The sequence below is a fragment of the Podarcis gaigeae genome, assembly GCF_964106915.1.
Source record: "Podarcis gaigeae genome assembly, chromosome: 2".
Taxonomy (NCBI): Eukaryota; Metazoa; Chordata; class Lepidosauria; order Squamata; family Lacertidae; genus Podarcis; species Podarcis gaigeae.
The window spans coordinates 430,645-448,501 of record NC_139679.1 but is presented as its reverse complement, the minus strand read 5'-3'; the positions used below and the strand labels follow the sequence as shown (position 1 = coordinate 448,501).

At 48.1% G+C, this 17,857-nt stretch overlaps 1 pseudogene across 1 annotated transcript; it reads left to right on the top strand.

The window, feature by feature from the left end:
• The first annotated feature begins 15,845 nt into the window (after positions 1 to 15,845).
• Positions 15,846 to 16,428, top strand: LOC310839468 (olfactory receptor 10Q1-like; annotated as a pseudogene). Its single transcript has one exon. The product of its transcript is annotated as an olfactory receptor 10Q1-like (transcript).
• The last annotated feature ends 1,429 nt before the right edge of the window (positions 16,429 to 17,857 follow it).

Here is a 17,857-nt window from a genome sequence, read left to right as displayed (position 1 = left end):
ATTTTCATTTTTAGCTTCTTCTCATACTTAATCAATTACAGCTGTAATTCTATGTTTTCCTTTCCCTTGACATTTTAGCACTCATTAATTTTACAACAGTTCTTAAGATATACTTTGAATTTCTTCCAATCTTCTTCCACCGTCTCTTTTTCTTGGTGACGGATTCTGCCGGTCATCTCCGCAAGTCCCATGTAGTCAATCACCTTCGTCTGCCATTCTTCCAGCGTGGGTAGTTCTTGTGTCTTCCAATACTTTGCTAGAAGAATCCTTGCTGCTGTGGTGGCATACATAAAAAACGTCCTATCCTTCTTTAACACCAATTGGCCGACCATGCCCAGGAGAAATGCCTCTGGTTTCTTATGAAACGTACATTTAAGTACCTTCTTAATTTCATTATAAATCATTTCCCAGAAGGCCTTAATCCTCGGGCAAGTCCACCAAAGGTGATAGAAAGTACCTTCAGTCTCATTACATTTCCAACATTTATTATTGGGCAAATGATAAATTTTTGCAAGCTTGACTGGGGTCATGTACCACCTGTAAATCATTTTCATAATATTTTCTCTTAGGGCATTAAATGCCGTAAAGCAGTGCATCCATCTCCTCCTGCACGGCCTTCCTCCAGAGACTGGCTTCAGCAGCTGGCATCTCCTGTATCTCTTCCCAAGTGGAAGGTTCCTGTGGAAACGCCAACCCTGCGAAGTAGGACAGCCGTAATGGTGGGAAACCTTTGTTGGTTCTGGATGAGTGTCTGACCTCTGGTTCTGCGACCGCATCAGCTTCCTCATCCTCCTCCAACACTGGCATGTCCCCATCTGAGTCCTCCTCTTTGTCTCTGGTGCCACCAGTGATCTGGTCCTCTGCATCTTCTGGTGCGTTGCCTGGGGGGGGGCTATAACACTGGAAGGCAGATTAGTACTTTGTGGGGTTTCAGAAGGGAAGTATACAAATTCTTGAGACCTTTCTGACTCATTGGAAGAGTCCACAACACTGTTCTTAGTGTCAGCTTTGCCATATTCATCAAAATAAACTGCATGGTGCGCGTTTGTCTTACCAGTTTGTAAGTCCAAGATTGTGTACCCTTTGCCTCCAGAAGCGTACCCAAGAAGGATACCTGCTTTTGCCCTGGAGTCAAGCTTGTGTCTGTGTTCTTTGGGGACGTGGTAGTAACACGGACTTCCAAACACACGTATGTGCAAGAATGATGTCTTTGTAATTTCACCAAAAGCTTTAGGAGTAAGATTAATTCTTTGAATAATCTCAGTTAACTTGTTGATGTGCTCTGTGAATGCCTCTTTTGAATTCATCTTCAGTCTGGTTAATTTATACATCAAGGTTCTGTAGGAGTTCATGGTAGATTCTCCATACATGCGCTCAATATCTTTTAAGATTTGAGATGCATCGGACTTCCGGGTTGGCGCCATAGGCGAATGGCGGATTCCCTCTGAGCTCCGGAGGGAATCTGCTAGACAGGGGTTGGGTCCTGCCGCGCCGGCAACGCAGGGACCCTCAAAAACCATGGGCGCGGAAGCCTGTGGACCTGGTGACTCGGTGGGCACCGTTTGCGCCCCCCGACCTGCGAAGAAGCCTTTTTAAAGGCTTCGGAGCAGGGGACGGGGAGCGGCGCGGTGCTGTGAGTCTTCTGCTTCCCCTGCCAAGTGAAGCCACATGCCATTCGACTGAGAGCGCTGACTTCTTCTTTTGAAAATTTGGACTAAAACTCAAAGATAACAACCTGTGAGTAATTTTGAAATTGGACTTAAAGTTTTCTTGGATTTGGTACGAGCGGGGGAGATGCAAAAAGGAAGTCCGTCTCCCCCCCATTGTATACAATTTAAAGCAAGGATTTGACAACTAAGGTCAAAGAAGAATCCCTTCTTAATTGGATAAAAGTTATTAATTGAACGGATTGATAGTATAAGTAATTGTGCTGGAGGATGAGAGTTAATTTTTTGAATTAAAGTGCCACCCATCCTGGGACCTGGAGTGATCCGTGAGAGGAGCCTGATGAGGAGACATAAAAGATTTTGACAGCTGTCAAATTAGCTGTCAAAGGCGGAAAAAATAGAGAACTTTGTTTCTGATGTTCCTGCTGGTTATAATAGATACAATATAGTTACAAATCGCTGAAAATAAAGAAGAACTGAAACAAATTAACTTGGCTTTTGGGTTGGAAGTGAAAGGAATACTGAATAACCAGAATCCCTCTAGTGGGGGTTCAGGGACATTACAAAAATGGAAATAGGTCGAAAAATACTAGCTGACCTGGAGGAGGTTATTTTTCTCGTGAGAAAGTTGTGTGAGTCGCAGGAGCAAGGTTTTGTTTTGTCTACAAGTGCCATAACTGTGAAGTCAACAGCAAAGGAATCTACTGAGTTGGAAAAGGATTTGATGTACAAAACCCAGGCAGCTGAACAAGAAAAGAAACTTGAGAAAATTGAAGAAGTGGAGAAAGAGATATATGTTGAACAGGAGGAGCAGGAAGGAGGGGCTGCAATGCTGCAGAAGGCAAAGGAGAGCCGGAGGCCTGTCAAGATGGATATAAAAGAAAATAAGAACTGGATAATAAGAACTGGGTTTGAACTGGAAAATGAGGAGTGGAAAGATCTCCTTTTGTGGAGATCTGAAGATCTATGGTCTATAAATCTGATCAAGGTGGAAGTTGCAGCCTTTGGGCTATTTGGACTTAAAAGGATTGAGAAACAAGACTTGAGCTCCACCTTTAAACATGGAGGTCTGGCTGGAAGGAACATGGACATTATAGGGATAGTGCCCCTCCGAGATTTGGTGTTTAATATAAAGGACTTTCAAAGAAACCCGCAGAGAGGGACTGAAAGAGATTTAAGGGCCTCAGACGTGAGGTTGCCAGGCTGATAAAAGATGGACAAATGAACAATGGTTTGGGGATTCAAACCGGGGAAGGGAGGGTGGGGTTTGGAAATCCAAAGGATGTACAAAAATACTCTGATTTTTTTCTATCTTTTTTTCTTTTTGTGTTGCTACTAGTAGTAAAATGGGGAATTCGTGGAAGGGAAACTGGGACGATCTTAGAAAAAGTCTTTAAGTATAATGATTGATGTATATAAGCTAAAAGGTGATATATAAATTGAATTTAACATAACAATAAATTAAGGTTAAAATTTAGGGATAAGAACTTGCTGAACAAACTTTTGGATATGGAATACAAGAAGGGGAGGCGAGGGGAAGTTGTGGAAAAAAGGTACTGAAAATGTGGATTGTAAACGTTGATTTTTTTTTCTTTTTTCTTTTACTTTTTTATGTATTATTTGAAACTCCAATAAATATCATTTTAAAAAAATAAGATTTGAGATGCATCATCTCTACTATTTATTAATGATAGATGCTCATCACGAAGTCCACTCAAAATTATGTGTCTGGCTTCCCTATTCTTGTGTTTCCAAGCAGTTTTCTTGGCTAAATCTTCCTCAGATGAACCAGTAGGCTGAGGGTCTTCTAAAGCATCCAGAATGTGTTTTGAATCTACTGTTAGAACCCAATACTAAGAACTTGTCAAGAATGTATAATTTGCTGTTGAAATGGAATACACAAGATGAAACTGTTAAATCTGCAATGATTAAGTGGGCACAGGATATTGGTCACAACATTTTGTTTGTTGACTGGGAAAAGTTATGGACCACCGGGATGAAATTTACGGCATGTAATGCCTTAAGAGAAAATATTATGAAAATGATTTACAGGTGGTACATGACCCCAGCCAAACTGGCAAAAATCTACCATTTGCCCGATTATAAATGTTGGAAATGCAAAGAAACTGAAGGAACATTCTTTCACCTTTGGTGGACGTGCCCAAGGATTAAGGCTTTCTGGGAAATGATATATAATGAAATGAAAAAGGTATTTAAATATACCTTCTTGAAGAAACCAGAGGCCTTTCTCCTGGGCATGGTTAGCCATGTGGTGTTAAAGAAGGATAGAACTTTGTTTATGTATGCCACAACAGCAGCAAGGATTCTTATTGCAAAGTATTGGAAGACACCAGAGCTACCCACCTTGGAAGAATGGCAGATGAAAATGACAGACTACATGGGACTGGCAGAGATGACAGGCAGAATCCGAGACCAGGAGAAAGAGACAGTGGAAGAAGATTGGAAGAAATTTAAAGATTATCTTGACAAGTATTATAAAATTAATGAAGGCTAGAAAGACATGGGTTGGAAAATAATACGGTGTTCAGAGATGTTAATTAGGAAAAGGAATGGAATTGTCAAAAAACTTTGGGAAATAAGGGAATGGATTTACTGACTGGATAATGAAATTAGAATACAGAACAGGGAGGTATGAGGGAGTCGGGGAAAGTAGGCTAAGAAAATAAGGTCTGAAACTATACTTGTTGTTTTTGTTTGTTTTTGTTGTTGTTTGTTTTTATATGTTGTTAATGGAAACTTCAATAAATATCATTTAAAAAAAACAAAACAGAATGTGTTTTGAATCTAAACATGGTATTAAGCGCTGCTTCCAATGCATGAAATTGTATTCATTTAGCACAGGCATTCCTAGTTTTGCATCACTATCAAAAGTTGCTCTAGCCATCTTAAAATCCAAAAAATTGAAAAATATTCAAAATTCCAAATTTCTCAAAATTTTAAAATCAAAATCTCAAAAATCTCAAAATACAAAACAAATATTCACTGCCTTGGGTCCCTGTGAACTCTGAGGGAAGGGGGGGGTTGCTTAATCCCCAGTGCACAATGGTACAAAAGACCATGTGCTTACCATGAAGTTCTCTCAGAAAAATACTACTTAACTCAAAATCACAATCCAACGCAATCCTTCAAAAATACACAAAAATATGCAATACTGGGCCCATAACCCTTTGTGGGAATGTTCAGGGATGCAGGAGAGGATATAATGTGTGATTATATCCTTATCCAAAGTTTTAACAAGTATTTCTGACCCCCCCCCTTCTCCCAGAATTCAGTGTTCGTTGAGAGTGCAGGAACAAAGGACTCAGAGACAACTGAGCTTGTGTGGCCACCATAAGGGGAACTGCTGTTGCTAGGAAGGAGGGAGGAGGAGCTCAGTTGGAACAACGCCATGATTAGGGTAGATGGCGTTCTTTTGCCTCTTGCTGTTATGAATGAACAAACTCTTGTTCTTGTTTACTCTGTTTGTTGCTGCCACTGGGGAAGGAATAGAATTCCTGAAGCCCTGATACACTCCAGAGCAGGAGAAAACAAGTATGCTCCCTCCTCCATGTGATAGCCCTTAAGATATTTGAAGATGGCAATCTCATTTCCTCTCAGTCCTCTTTTCCAGGCTAAACATACCCAGCTCCTTCTAAGCTCCTTCTAACCAACCTCCTCCTAAGGCTTGGTTTCCAGACCCTTGATCATTTTGGTTGCCCTCCTCTGCATATGCTCCCGCTTGTCAACATCCTTCTTAAATTGTAGTGCCCAGAATTGGACACAGTATTCCAGGTGGGGTCTGACTAAGGCAAAATAGAGTGGTACTATTACTTCCCTTGGGGACGCGGGTGGCGCTGTGGGTTAAACCACAGAGCCTAGGACTTGCCGATCAGAAGGTTGACAGTTCGAATCCCCGCGACGGGGTGAGCTTGAGGCATCTAATCATAAGCCTGCATTTTTATCAGAGATTATATATTCCGATCAGGGCCTGTATATTAAAAAGAGCTTAAAGATTTTCAAATGTTTCATGCCAGGCAGAAGACTAAAAAACCTTGGCAAGATGTTTTTCCTCCTAGACAAGGGGGGGCCCTGATTTATAGCAGAAAACAATTCTCAAAGTCGTAAAAAGGGAATTACAGGCTGAGAGCGAGGACACTGACCCTACATATTACAGAAGATAAAAAAGGCTGAGAAAACATAATTAGGAGTGGGTAAATAGTAAAATAACACCATGTGCCTCCCATTAAAACTTGAGCCATATTTTCCTAAGGTTGAAAGGTCAAGAGCAAATTGAAAAGCAACTGGTCTGGCTGGCAGAAAGAGAGCATTTTTGGGAAGTCTTTTCTAAAGCTGTTTCTCTCTTAAACTGAGATCCTTTTAAGATTTCTTTTCCTTTTAAAATGTTATTTATGTATTAAATATATTGGCTTAAATGTAATTATGCAAAGGATTTAAGAAATGCTAGATTCTTATTTCATATAGTTGTAAGAGTTGTAACTATCCTGAAATTAAGTCAGCCACCAGCCCAGCCCCCCTGCCAGACAGGAGACGCCATCGAGCACTCCTGATATATGGTTGTCAGGCCTTTTGTTTAGACACCTCCAAATGAAGGAGATCTTTCAATGATGATGTGAACTCAAGATCCTTGAAGATAAAAAGTTAAGATTAATCATCTGTTTTGGAAGGCAATAGGGCAAGGAGGGCAAGAGGTGAGCTGGTAATTAAGATTCCTTGTTGAGACACATGTAAGATATATTACTACTTATTTGTCATTTATAGATATAAGAATATATAGCTCTTTGTGTCCCATAAAAGGACAGAAGGAAATGGGTGTATCTTTTGTGATTGGTTCTAGCAAACAGCCAATAAGAATTTCAACCAGGCTGATTGGACAGAGGCAGCCACAGGAGGAGCAAGGGGGCTGGATTAAGGAAATATAAGTGCTGGCCAGAATGGCAGGAGGCCAGGCCAGAGCTTGGTAACCATATACCACTGTGCCTCTCATTTATTTGTCTGACAAATAAATTACTATTTTAATTTCTCTATTGCTGCGTTGAATATTTCATTCCAGCTAAGCGTTAACCACAAGCAGGGTGCTACAAGCTCCCATTGCTCGGTCCCTGCTCCTGCCAACATTCAAAAGCACGCCAAAGTGCAAGTAGATAAATAGGTACCGCTCCGGCGGGAAGGTAAATGGCGTTTCCGTGCGCTGCTCTGGTTCTCCAGAAGTGGCTTAGTCATGCTGTACACTGGCTCCCTTGGCCAATAAAGCAAGATGAGCGTCACAACCCCAGAGTCAGTCATGACTGGACCTAATGGTCAGGGGTCCCTTTACTTTTACCTTTATTACTTCCCTTGATCTGGATAGTAGACACTAGCATTCACTTTTTTCTTTTTTTCTTTTTTTTTGCTGCTGCTTTGACAATCACTTATAGCTGTGTAAAGTTATCTTCCATAAACATGGTTTTAACAGTGAGTCTGTAAGTGACTGTGGAAGCCAATTCTGGATCCACACATCCTTCCACAGTGGGGACATAGGTTTCCAGGTGGGAGTTGATCATGGTGAGGGTTTGCCAAGAGTGCCTTCCTCTTAGCATGTTTTGTCCTGAGTTCGAGTGTCTTCAAAACCCATGACACCTTTGGTAAAGGCTGTTCTCCAATTGGAGAGCTTGCAGGTCAATGTTTCCCAGTTGTCAGTGTAAACAAACAAACAAACAAACAAACAAATGTTACTGAAGTTTCTCAAAAGAATACAGCAAAATAAAAACAGTCTCCTCATAGGAGTATTACAAAGCATGTCCATCTTAAAACACAGAATATACCAGCTTAAAGATGTGTTATGACATAATGAAACCATAAAAGTACACTAACAGAATAAGGTGAAATACAGAAAACTGACCACAAGTTTGATTTTAAAAACCCATATGAAACTATTGTTTCTATTGGACTGTGCAAGGTCCCCAGTTGGTTCAGGACCTGCATCGGGCCTGAGTCTCTCAGCCAGATCAGTCTGGGTTGGGTGGCTACCTGATCAGGATGGATGAATTGGGCTCAGAAGCAAATTTGGGTGGTTGCACAGTCTTAGCATATAAATGCATGTGTTAGTGAAAATAACATACAAAAATGTGTTATATTAGGGAAGAGCTAACTACTCTCCAAATAGTACTCCTGCCATACTTTGATTGGTAGTTCTGGTTACATCAATATTTTGTAAGTCCCAGAATGAATGGGATTTTGATCAAAGGATATTCAGTTCTCTGAACTTTCCGGTAATTTAAAAATCAAATGAAGAAGTGAAGAAGTAGGTGATGAAAAGTCTGCAGGGTTATGGATATATATTAGGTACCCTGTACATAGTTTCTGCCTGTTCTACAATGCTTCTTTGTCTTCTTATGCCCACTAACCATGGGCAGCACCAGAGGGAAAGAGGCAAGGCCCTCCCTAACAATGAGCTCACCCAACCATTGTTGGACTCCTGTCATTACATACACAGCTATTTCCCTTTTAAAGAACAACCCCCTAAAAATATACTTTGCTTCTTCTGTGCCCACCCTAGATCCCCCCCCCCCAGTGCCATCACTGTCCCTTTGGTCTGCTAAGATTTCTTTCAGTCCTGCTATCTGAGATCCTTTTAATGGGAGTTTTAACCTTATTTATTTATTTAATTTCTATACCGCTTTACATTTTTAATAAAAATCTCAAAGCGGTTTACAGCATATTAAATCAATAAAACAATAAAACAGTAGCCAGACAATGTTCCTCCAGCCTCATGAGGAGCCTCTTTTGTAGGGGTGGGTGAGTGTGGGCCCCTCCCTAGGGGCCAGGTACTTTAGGGCCTTGCAGGGAGCGGCCTTCACACTCACAGCTGATTATTTGATTATTGGGCATTAATTACTCTACTTCTGCAGGTCATGGGAATGGGCAAAAAAATGAGCCAGTCATTAAAGCCAAAATTGCAGTGCTCTGGCTTCACATATTTAATCAGGGACTGCTTTATAGACGGTGCTGTGGCCTAGTTTGCTGGTGCCTGGGGCATGCATGCTGGGCATGAGTGGGGCACAGAAGATAAACAGAGCCCACAGGGCCAGGCCAGCCCTTGCCACTGGAGCCAAGAGGGACTGCCCTGTGCTGCTTGCACAGGGGGGGAGCCTGATCGGCTGATGTGGCCTATGGCGGATGAATCCCCTGGATGTCCATGGAAAAAAGTGCCAGGCCATGCCGGGGTCACCCCTTGCTCGCCATTCTCCCTCTGTATTCACTCTCCGTCTGAGTGAGCAAATGCTGCCCAGGTGGCCATTCAGTGAGGGGGCCTGGGATGTAGTGGCCAAGAGACCCCCGGTTGCAGGCAGAGGATCCCTCATGGGGGCACTTGGTGCATGCCCCCTCAAAATTCTGCACCTGGGGCCGGGGTCCCCAGCCCCCACCCCATTCTACAGCTCTGTTTATAGATATTCCTGTGTTATGTTCACAGCCACAGTTTCAAGATGCTTCCATTGTTTTTGTTCTCCCCCCCATTATGTTTGAAAGCAAGCTTGGGTATTGTCAGGGGTTCAGAAGGAGAGACACAGGAGGGGGAGCAAATGGAGAGTGAGGAGGAGGAGTACGAGGGGGGCGCAGGCAGTGACAGTGGCCAGAGTTATTCCACAAGCCTCTAGCGAATCGGAGGACTCACAGAAGGGAGCGCCGGTGGCCAGAGCGAGGGGGGTTCCAGGGGGGAAGCCCCAGGAGGAAGGGGCCAGCGGGGAGTCCCTGAGCAGCAGTTGGAGATCAGGACCAGCGTCTCCACCAGAGCGCAGTGGGGAGGGGGAGTCCCAGGAGTCGGGACCAGTGTCCTCACCACCAGAGGGAGGAGAGGAGTCAGGTTTGGCAACGCCCACATCAGGAAGCGGGGAAAGGGTCAGAAGGAAAGTCACCGGCTGGGCGCGCGCGCCAAGTTCAAATGTACAGGAGCGTGGCACAGCGGGGAGCCCGGGAAGGGAGCCAGGTCCTAAAGCCCGCCGGAGGGAGGGACAAGACTCAGGGGGCTCAGCGTCAGAGGAGTCCAGGAAGGAGGAAACCCCAGAGGGCAGAAGGACCCAGCGAAGGAAAGAACAGCGTAAGAGGTGGAGCCGGGCTAGAATCTTAAACTGGTGTGGGTGGAGCAGTGAGTCAGAGGGGACTTAGCCGATCTAGCGTTAAGACGTGGGTCTGCGCGCCCAGAGCTTTGAAATGGAAACTAAACTTCAATAAAGACTTTTGTACATTATATCCACCGGGCGTTGGTCCTCTGTGAGCTGGGATCTAGAGGCAGACCTGACAGTAAGTCCCCTCTGCCTCCACCAATTTTATCACCTCGTGACGTGCGGGAAAGCAGTGAGGGGTGAAGATTGGTACTTCGCGAGCTCACGAATACCTGAAAAATGACTACCGAAGAGAAGGTAGCAAGTTTGCAAAACGCCGTGACGCAGCTGAACGCAGAGATTTTGGCGTCCAGAAAGAAGGAACAGGAAGCAGCTGCTGCCTGCCAGGATCTGCGAACCAGGTTAGAAGTGCTGACTGCACAAGGGCTACCGGCCGCCAGACCAGAGGGGATTGGGCTGGGGAACAGAGGAGGGAGCCTTGTGTCGCATTTCGATGGGAACCTGCAGCAGTATCCTAACTTCAGAGCAGATGTAGTATATGCACTGCAACTGCTGGAGAAAGACTTTAGAAGAGAGGAAGAGAAAGTGGGATTTATAGTATCGCATTTGCGGGGAGAGGCTAAATCCTGGCTGCGCAATCTCTGGAGAGATAAGGATCCAGCCCTCCAAAATGCGGGTGCCTTCCTTAAAGTGATGGATGCGTGTTTTTTGTCTGAGATTGATGTGGATATCGCTAGGAAGGAGATTCACGGACTAAGGCAAGGCAGAGCCACTGTAAGGCAATATCATTCACGCTTTGTTGCATTGGTGAATGTAATGGGCTGGGAGAGAGAATCGTCTGCCGTCAGAGACCTGTTCTGGGAGGGGCTGAACGGAGCTGTGAAAGACGAAATTGCAAGGGGAGAGAGACCCCAAACCACCAAAGACGTTGTGGAGAGGGCACTCACGATTGGGGTTAGGCTGGAAGGACGCCCTTGGGACAAGGAGGAAGGGCATTGGGGCCGCACGCCAGCGAGAGGACCGCCCCACTTTCCCAAGGAAGCGGCACGCGCTCGATCCATGCCTCCGCTGGGAGGAGGAGAGGAGCCGATGGAGATAGGTGGTGCTAAGGCTCAGTCCACAGCCGGAGCCCTAACGCCGGGAGCAGTCAAAATGAAGCCTCCTAGAGGGACCAGGAAGTGCTACATCTGCGACAGTGCTCAGCACATGGCGAAAGAGTGTCCCCAGCGGTTTCACAAGCACACTGCAGCCGCAGCGACAGTAACAGAAGCAGTTCAGCAGAGTGAATCACAGCAGGAAAACTACACTGTCTGGCTGGAAATGGAGTCACTGGGGGCCAGCCAGACAAGTCAGTGAAGCAATCCCCAGTAATGTTACAGCCCACAGACCCCCTCCCACCCAAACCAGTAGTGCAGCTCACCGCATCCCTTCAACTTCCCAATGGGCTCACTGTGGAAATCCCCATTACCATTGACTCTGGGAGCAATGCAGATTTTATAGGCATGGAGTTCATCCAGCAACATGGCATAGCCCTTCTGCCAGCGACGGTACCTCTGAACGTCGTCACGGTGGACGGCAGGGAGCTACTGGGAGGGCAAGTGCTACAGCAGACGCCGCCAATGGTGATGCGCATTGGTAATCACCGCGAAGTCATCAGCTTCAACGTCACCCGCCTGTCAGACACGCCCATAGTGTTGGGAATGAGTTGGCTGGATAGGCACAGCCCGGCATTAGCTTGGTACCAGCGGCAACTGACCTTCGGCTCCTCCTACTGCGCAGAACACTGCATCCTGGCTGACTTGGAAGATGAGGGGCATGAGGATGGACCACAGCTGAACTTGGGCATGTTGCAAGCGGTACCTAACAAGTACAAAGAGTTTTTGGAGGTCTTCTGCGAGAAAGAAGCGGACAAGCTGCCTCCCCACAGACCATACGACTGCAAGATTGACCTCCTGCCGGGGGCGACGCTCCCGACGGGGAAACTGTATTCCATGTCTGAGGATGAATTGCAGGAGCTCAGGGAGTTCATAGATCACAACTTGAAGCGGGGATTCATCCGAGAGTCCAAGGCGGTGGGGGGCAGCCCTGTATTCTTTGTAAAGAAGCGGGACACGCCCCAGAGGAGGCTGGTCGTGGACTTCCGCGTCTTAAATTCGAAAACCAAGCCCTCAGCCTTCCCTATGCCCAAGATCGATGACCTGCTGGCGACGGTGCGGAAGGGGCGCATTTTTACCAAGTTGGATCTGCACGGAGCGTACAATCTCATTCGCGTGAGGGAAGGTGACGAGTGGAAAACGGCCATGTTTACGCCGCTGGGCACCTATGAATATAGAGTTATGCCTTTTGGATTACAAAATGGCTCCCACTGTTTTCAAGCATTCATGCATCATGTCTTGGCGGGTCTTCTCTACAAGAAGTGCATCTGCTTCCTGGACGACATCCTCATCTTCTCGGAGTCGCCGGAGGCTCACGAGAGAGATGTCAGGGAAGTCCTGCAGCGGCTGCGGGAGCACCGGCTTTACGCCAAGCTGGAGAAGTGCCAGTTCGACAAGACGGAGGTGGACTTCCTGGGCTACAAACTGTCCGACAAGGGACTCGCCATGGACAGTACCAAGGTACGTGCAGTGCTGGACTGGAAGAGCCCACGCAATCGAAAGGAAGTCCAGAGGTTTGTCGGCTTTGCCAACTTTTATCGCAAGTTCATCAAAGGTTTTGCCATGCAGACAGCAGCCATCACTGACATCCTCAGTTCCAAGAAGAAGAAGTTCATCTGGACGGAGCAGGCAGAGCAGTCCTTTCAGAAGCTCAAGCACCTCTTCGCGTCCGAGGAACACCTGCTACACGTGAACCCCAGCAGGCCCATGAGAGTGGAGACGGACGCGTCAGACAGGGCCGTGGGGGCCGTCCTGTTGCAGCAAGACCACCAGGGGGACTGGAGGCCGTGCGCTTTCTACTCCAGGAAACTCAGCAAGTCGGAGCAGAACTACACCATCTGGGACAGGGAGTTACTGGCCATACATGCAGCCTTCAAGGCGTGGCGGCATTTCCTCGTCGGGGCCAAACACACGGTGCAGGTCCATACAGACCATAAGAACTTGGAGTACTGGCGCACGGCGAGGTTCCTGAACCAGAGACACATCCGCTGGGCGGAGTTCTTTGCAGATTTCGACTTCAGAATAGAATACATCCCTGGAAACAACAACATCATGGCAGACGCGCTGTCCAGGAAACCGCAGTATCTCGAAAAAGAGGCGCCGGCGGCGGCCAAGCATATTTTCGCACCCAAGGCGTGGGCATGCGCATGCGCGTCAGCCACGGTGGACCTGGACGCGGTGCGTCGCGCGCTGCAGACGGACTCCTTCGCGCGAGCCAAGATGGAGGAGGTGCGTAGCAGCACGGCGAGGGACGACGACTTCCAAATACGCGACGGCCTGCTCATCCGCAAAGGAGCCCTCTACGTGCCGGGAGACAACCTCCGCGCGAGGGTCCTGCAACAGCTGCACGACGCACCCAGCGCGGGACACTTTGGCAAGGAGAAGACGGTGGACCTAGTAGCCAGAGACTTTTGGTGGCCCAAGATGAGGGTGGATGTCGCGGAATACGTCAAGAGGTGCGACACCTGCCAAAGGGCCAAACCAGTACACCAGCCGCCGGCGGGCCTGTTGGAACCGCTACAGACACCGTTCGAACCGTGGGAAAGGGTGGCCCTGGACTTTGTCACGGATCTGCCCAGCTCGAGAGGCAAGACGGCAGTACTCGTGGTAGTAGACTTGTTCACCAAGATGGCCCACTTCATTCCTTGCGCGAAGGTGGCCACAGCCGAGCAGACCGCCAAGATGTTTATAGACCACGTGTTCAAGGTGCACGGCCTCCCACGGTCCATCCTGTCCGACAGGGGGCGCCAGTTCATCTCCAACTTCTGGCAAAAGCTGATGGGCTTCCTGAACGTCAAGGTCAGCTTGGCATCGGCGCGACACCCGCAGACTAACGGACAGGCGGAGAGAGTCAACGCCATCATGCAGCAGTACCTGAGATGCTACGTGAACCAGCAGCCCTCGACCTGGGTGGACTACCTACCGCTAGCCGAGTTTGCCTACAACAACACGAAACACGTGTCCACGGGGGTGACACCGTTTTTCGCCAACAATGGGCGGCATCCCAGAACCTTCCCGGGTTTAGAGAAAGTGAGGGAGGGGGAGCCGCAGGGAGCAGAGGCCGTGGCAGCGGAGTTGCAGGAGATCCACGAGCAGCTCAGGAGGCAGTTAGAGATGGCGAAACAGGCTTACAAAGTGCAGGCAGACCGACACAGGAGGGTTGGGGAAGACATCCGGGTAGGAGACTGGGTCTGGTTAGCAGCCCAGGCAGTTCCGGCCAGATCGTTGGCCAAGAAGAAGCTCGGGCACAAGCAGCTAGGGCCTTACCAAGTAGAGGCGCAGATCAACCCAGTGGCCTTCCGGTTAACACTCCCAGAGGGGTCCAGAATGCACCCGGTCTTTCATAGATCAGTGCTCACACCCTACAAAGAGCCCCACAGGTTTCAGGCACCAGGGACAGCGCCAGACCCGCTCAGGGAAGCGCCCAAAAAGGGGGGGTCGCCGAGGAGGGGGCCACTCAACGAAGCCACAGAGATTTTAGACTCAAGGTGGGGGGAGGACGGGATTGAATATCTTCTCGCCACAGAGGACACCCCGGCCAGTGCCAACAGGTGGGTGCCGGATTACGCATTGGAGGAGCAGTTGCTCAAGGAAGAATTCCATACACTTTTCCCGCACAAGCCTATGCCAGCGGGCTTTTTCGATGATTGTCTGTTCACACCCACACTCTCGGCCAGCACTTTCCGGGGTTTCTCGTCAGCGGAGGACTCGGCTCCGGGAGGCAGCTCCCCAGAGGGCTCGCTCTCAGGTTTTGGCACGGGGGGATCTTATTGGTGGGAGGACCAACCCGAAGTGGGATGGCGCAGAGACATGCCGGAGGGACCTTGGGAAGTGGCGTCACCTCAGGCGACAGGGGGAGAAGGGGTTTTGAGTGATTTGGGGGCGGCCTCAGATTTCGAACACACCGCCCAGGAGATGGAAGCGGAGGGAATCGCAGTCGACGAGCCCATGGAGGAATTTCCGGACTTATCACGATGGCTCCACGCCTCGGGGGACGAACTGTATCCTGAACTCACCCCAACAACTCTAGAGCACCCGGAACCCGCACCTGAAGAGGGGGAGGGGGGAAGGGGGGCTTCGAGGGGGGATGGATGTCAGGGGTTCAGAAGGAGAGACACAGGAGGGGGAGCAAATGGAGAGTGAGGAGGAGGAGTACGAGGGGGGCGCAGGCAGTGACAGTGGCCAGAGTTATTCCACAAGCCTCTCTAGCGAATCGGAGGACTCACAGAAGGGAGCGCCGGTGGCCAGAGCGAGGGGGGTTCCAGGGGGGAAGCCCCAGGAGGAAGGGGCCAGCGGGGAGTCCCTGAGCAGCAGTTGGAGATCAGGACCAGCGTCTCCACCAGAGCGCAGTGGGGAGGGGGAGTCCCAGGAGTCGGGACCAGTGTCCTCACCACCAGAGGGAGGAGAGGAGTCAGGTTTGGCAACGCCCACATCAGGAAGCGGGGAAAGGGTCAGAAGGAAAGTCACCGGCTGGGCGCGCGCGCCAAGTTCAAATGTACAGGAGCGCGGCACAGCGGGGAGCCCGGGAAGGGAGCCAGGTCCTAAAGCCCGCCGGAGGGAGGGACAAGACTCAGGGGGCTCAGCGTCAGAGGAGTCCAGGAAGGAGGAAACCCCAGAGGGCAGAAGGACCCAGCGAAGGAAAGAACAGCGTAAGAGGTGGAGCCGGGCTAGAATCTTAAACTGGTGTGGGTGGAGCAGTGAGTCAGAGGGGACTTAGCCGGTCTAGCATCAAGACGTGGGTCTGCGCGCCCAGAGCTTTGAAATGGAAACTAAACTTCAATAAAGACTTTTGTACATTATATCCACCGGGCGTTGGTCCTCTGTGAGCTGGGATCTAGAGGCAGACCTGACAGGTATAAATGTTATCTTATCACAACCATGTCTATTATAGTTGCAATATTCCAATGGAACTGAATGCGACTGGAGATTTCACCATGCCGGGCTTTTCTAATCTGCCTGAATACGAGGTCCTTCTCTTCTGGGTATTTATGGCCATGTACTTAGTGACTCTGTCAGGGCACTTTACTATTGTGGTGGTGACTTTGGCTTCATGTGCAACCTCTCCTCCATTGAGATTTGCTACACACTGGTCATTGTGCCCCAAATGTTGGCAAACTTCTTGATCAAGAGCCACAATATTTCTCGGCTTGAATGTGCAGTACAGATGTATTTTTTCATTGCCTTGGGCACCTCTGAATGCTTCTTGCTGGCTGTGATGGCCTAAATGTGGTTATCTGCAACCCATTGTGCTATACCCTAATCATGAGCCAGGTGCTATGTCTCCAATTACTGGTGGTGGTCCGCTCCACTGGTTTCATCCTCTCACTGGGACTCACTGCACTGTTTTTTAGATGGCTCTTCTGTGGCTCACATGAGAACAACCACTTCTTCTGTGATAGCCCACCTGTGTTGTTCCTGGCATGTAGCGACACCTCTTCATCTTATGTTTCCCATTCTAGTAAAGGTAAAGGGACTCCTGACCATTAGGTCCAGTTGTGGCTGACTCTGGGGTTGCAATGCTCATCTTGCTTTACTGGCCGAGGGAGCCGGCGTACAGTGTACATGCCAGAGCAGCACACGGAAACGCCGTTTACCTTCCCGCCAGAGCGGTACCTATTTATCTCCTTGCACTTTGATGTGCTTTTGAATTGCTATGTTGGCAGGAGCAGGGACTGAGCAACGGGAGCTCACCCCATCGCGGGGATTCGAACTGCCGACCTTCTGATCAGCAAGCCCTACGCTCTGTGGTTTAACCCACAGCACCACCCGTGTCCCTTTTCCCATTCTAGCAGAATACTCCAGCAACTTCACTTTCCCTTCTATGACTTCCTTTTGAAATCTAGTAGTGTAACTAAATCCTTTCTTGTTGTCTTCTTTATTGCTTATAATGTAACCAACTCTGAAAATGATCTTTTATTTCCTCATACTCTTTTAGTTTCCATTTAACTTCTTGATCTTTTAATAAATCGCTGTATGTAAGCCACTTCCCTTTCTTGCCAAGTAGCTTGAGCAACAAAGCTTCAATTGGTGAGAGCCTGCAATGTGTCCTTTGTTCTATTAACTCTTTATATCTCTCCCAAACCCTCATTAATGATTTCCTAATTATGATTATAGAATCCTTTATGTAGCTTTCCTTTCCCATACCATAAGTATGCATGCCATCCAAATCTGTTATCGTGATCTTCTAAGTCCAATGCTTCTTCCTTTTTCCAATTGTATCCAGTCCCTGATCCATACCAAACATGCAGCCTCATAATACAATTTAAGGTCTAGGAGGGCAAAACGGCCTCTTTCTTTTCTATCTGTAAGTATCTTATGCTTAATCCTTGGCCTCCCCCCCCCCCAGATAAACTTGGAAATTTCCTTCTGCCATCTTTTGAGGCAGTCACCTTTCACCATTACTGGGACTGTCTGGAAAAGAAAGAGCATTTTTGGCAGAACATTCATTTTTACCGCTGCAATATTTCCTAATAGGGAAAGGTTCATTCTACTCCATATTTCTAAATTTCTTTTTACCTCAAGCCACACTTTTTCATAATTATCTTTATAGATATTTATATTTTTTTGTGTTAACCATATCTCTAAATAGTTTACCTTTTTATGGACTTGTAATGGTTCTAGGGGTTGCTCGTGCGTAAGTTGTCGCCACACCTGGCTGGGTTACCTGGGTGAACCCTTTCTGTCCGGACAGCCACCCATCCATGGCTGTCTCAATCACTGGCAGAATCCTTCAGTGGGCGTTTCTTGAACTTCTTCCAGCAAAGAAGTTCTTTGACGCCGAGTCTCCTCCTACTCTCCCTGCGCGGAAGTCTGCATGGGCAGCAGAGGACCCATGCTCTCCCTGCTGGTCTCCGGCGAGGAGTCCTGGAGCCCCCTCGCCGATTCCCCCATCTGCCCCCCTTCTCCACTGGTGCTA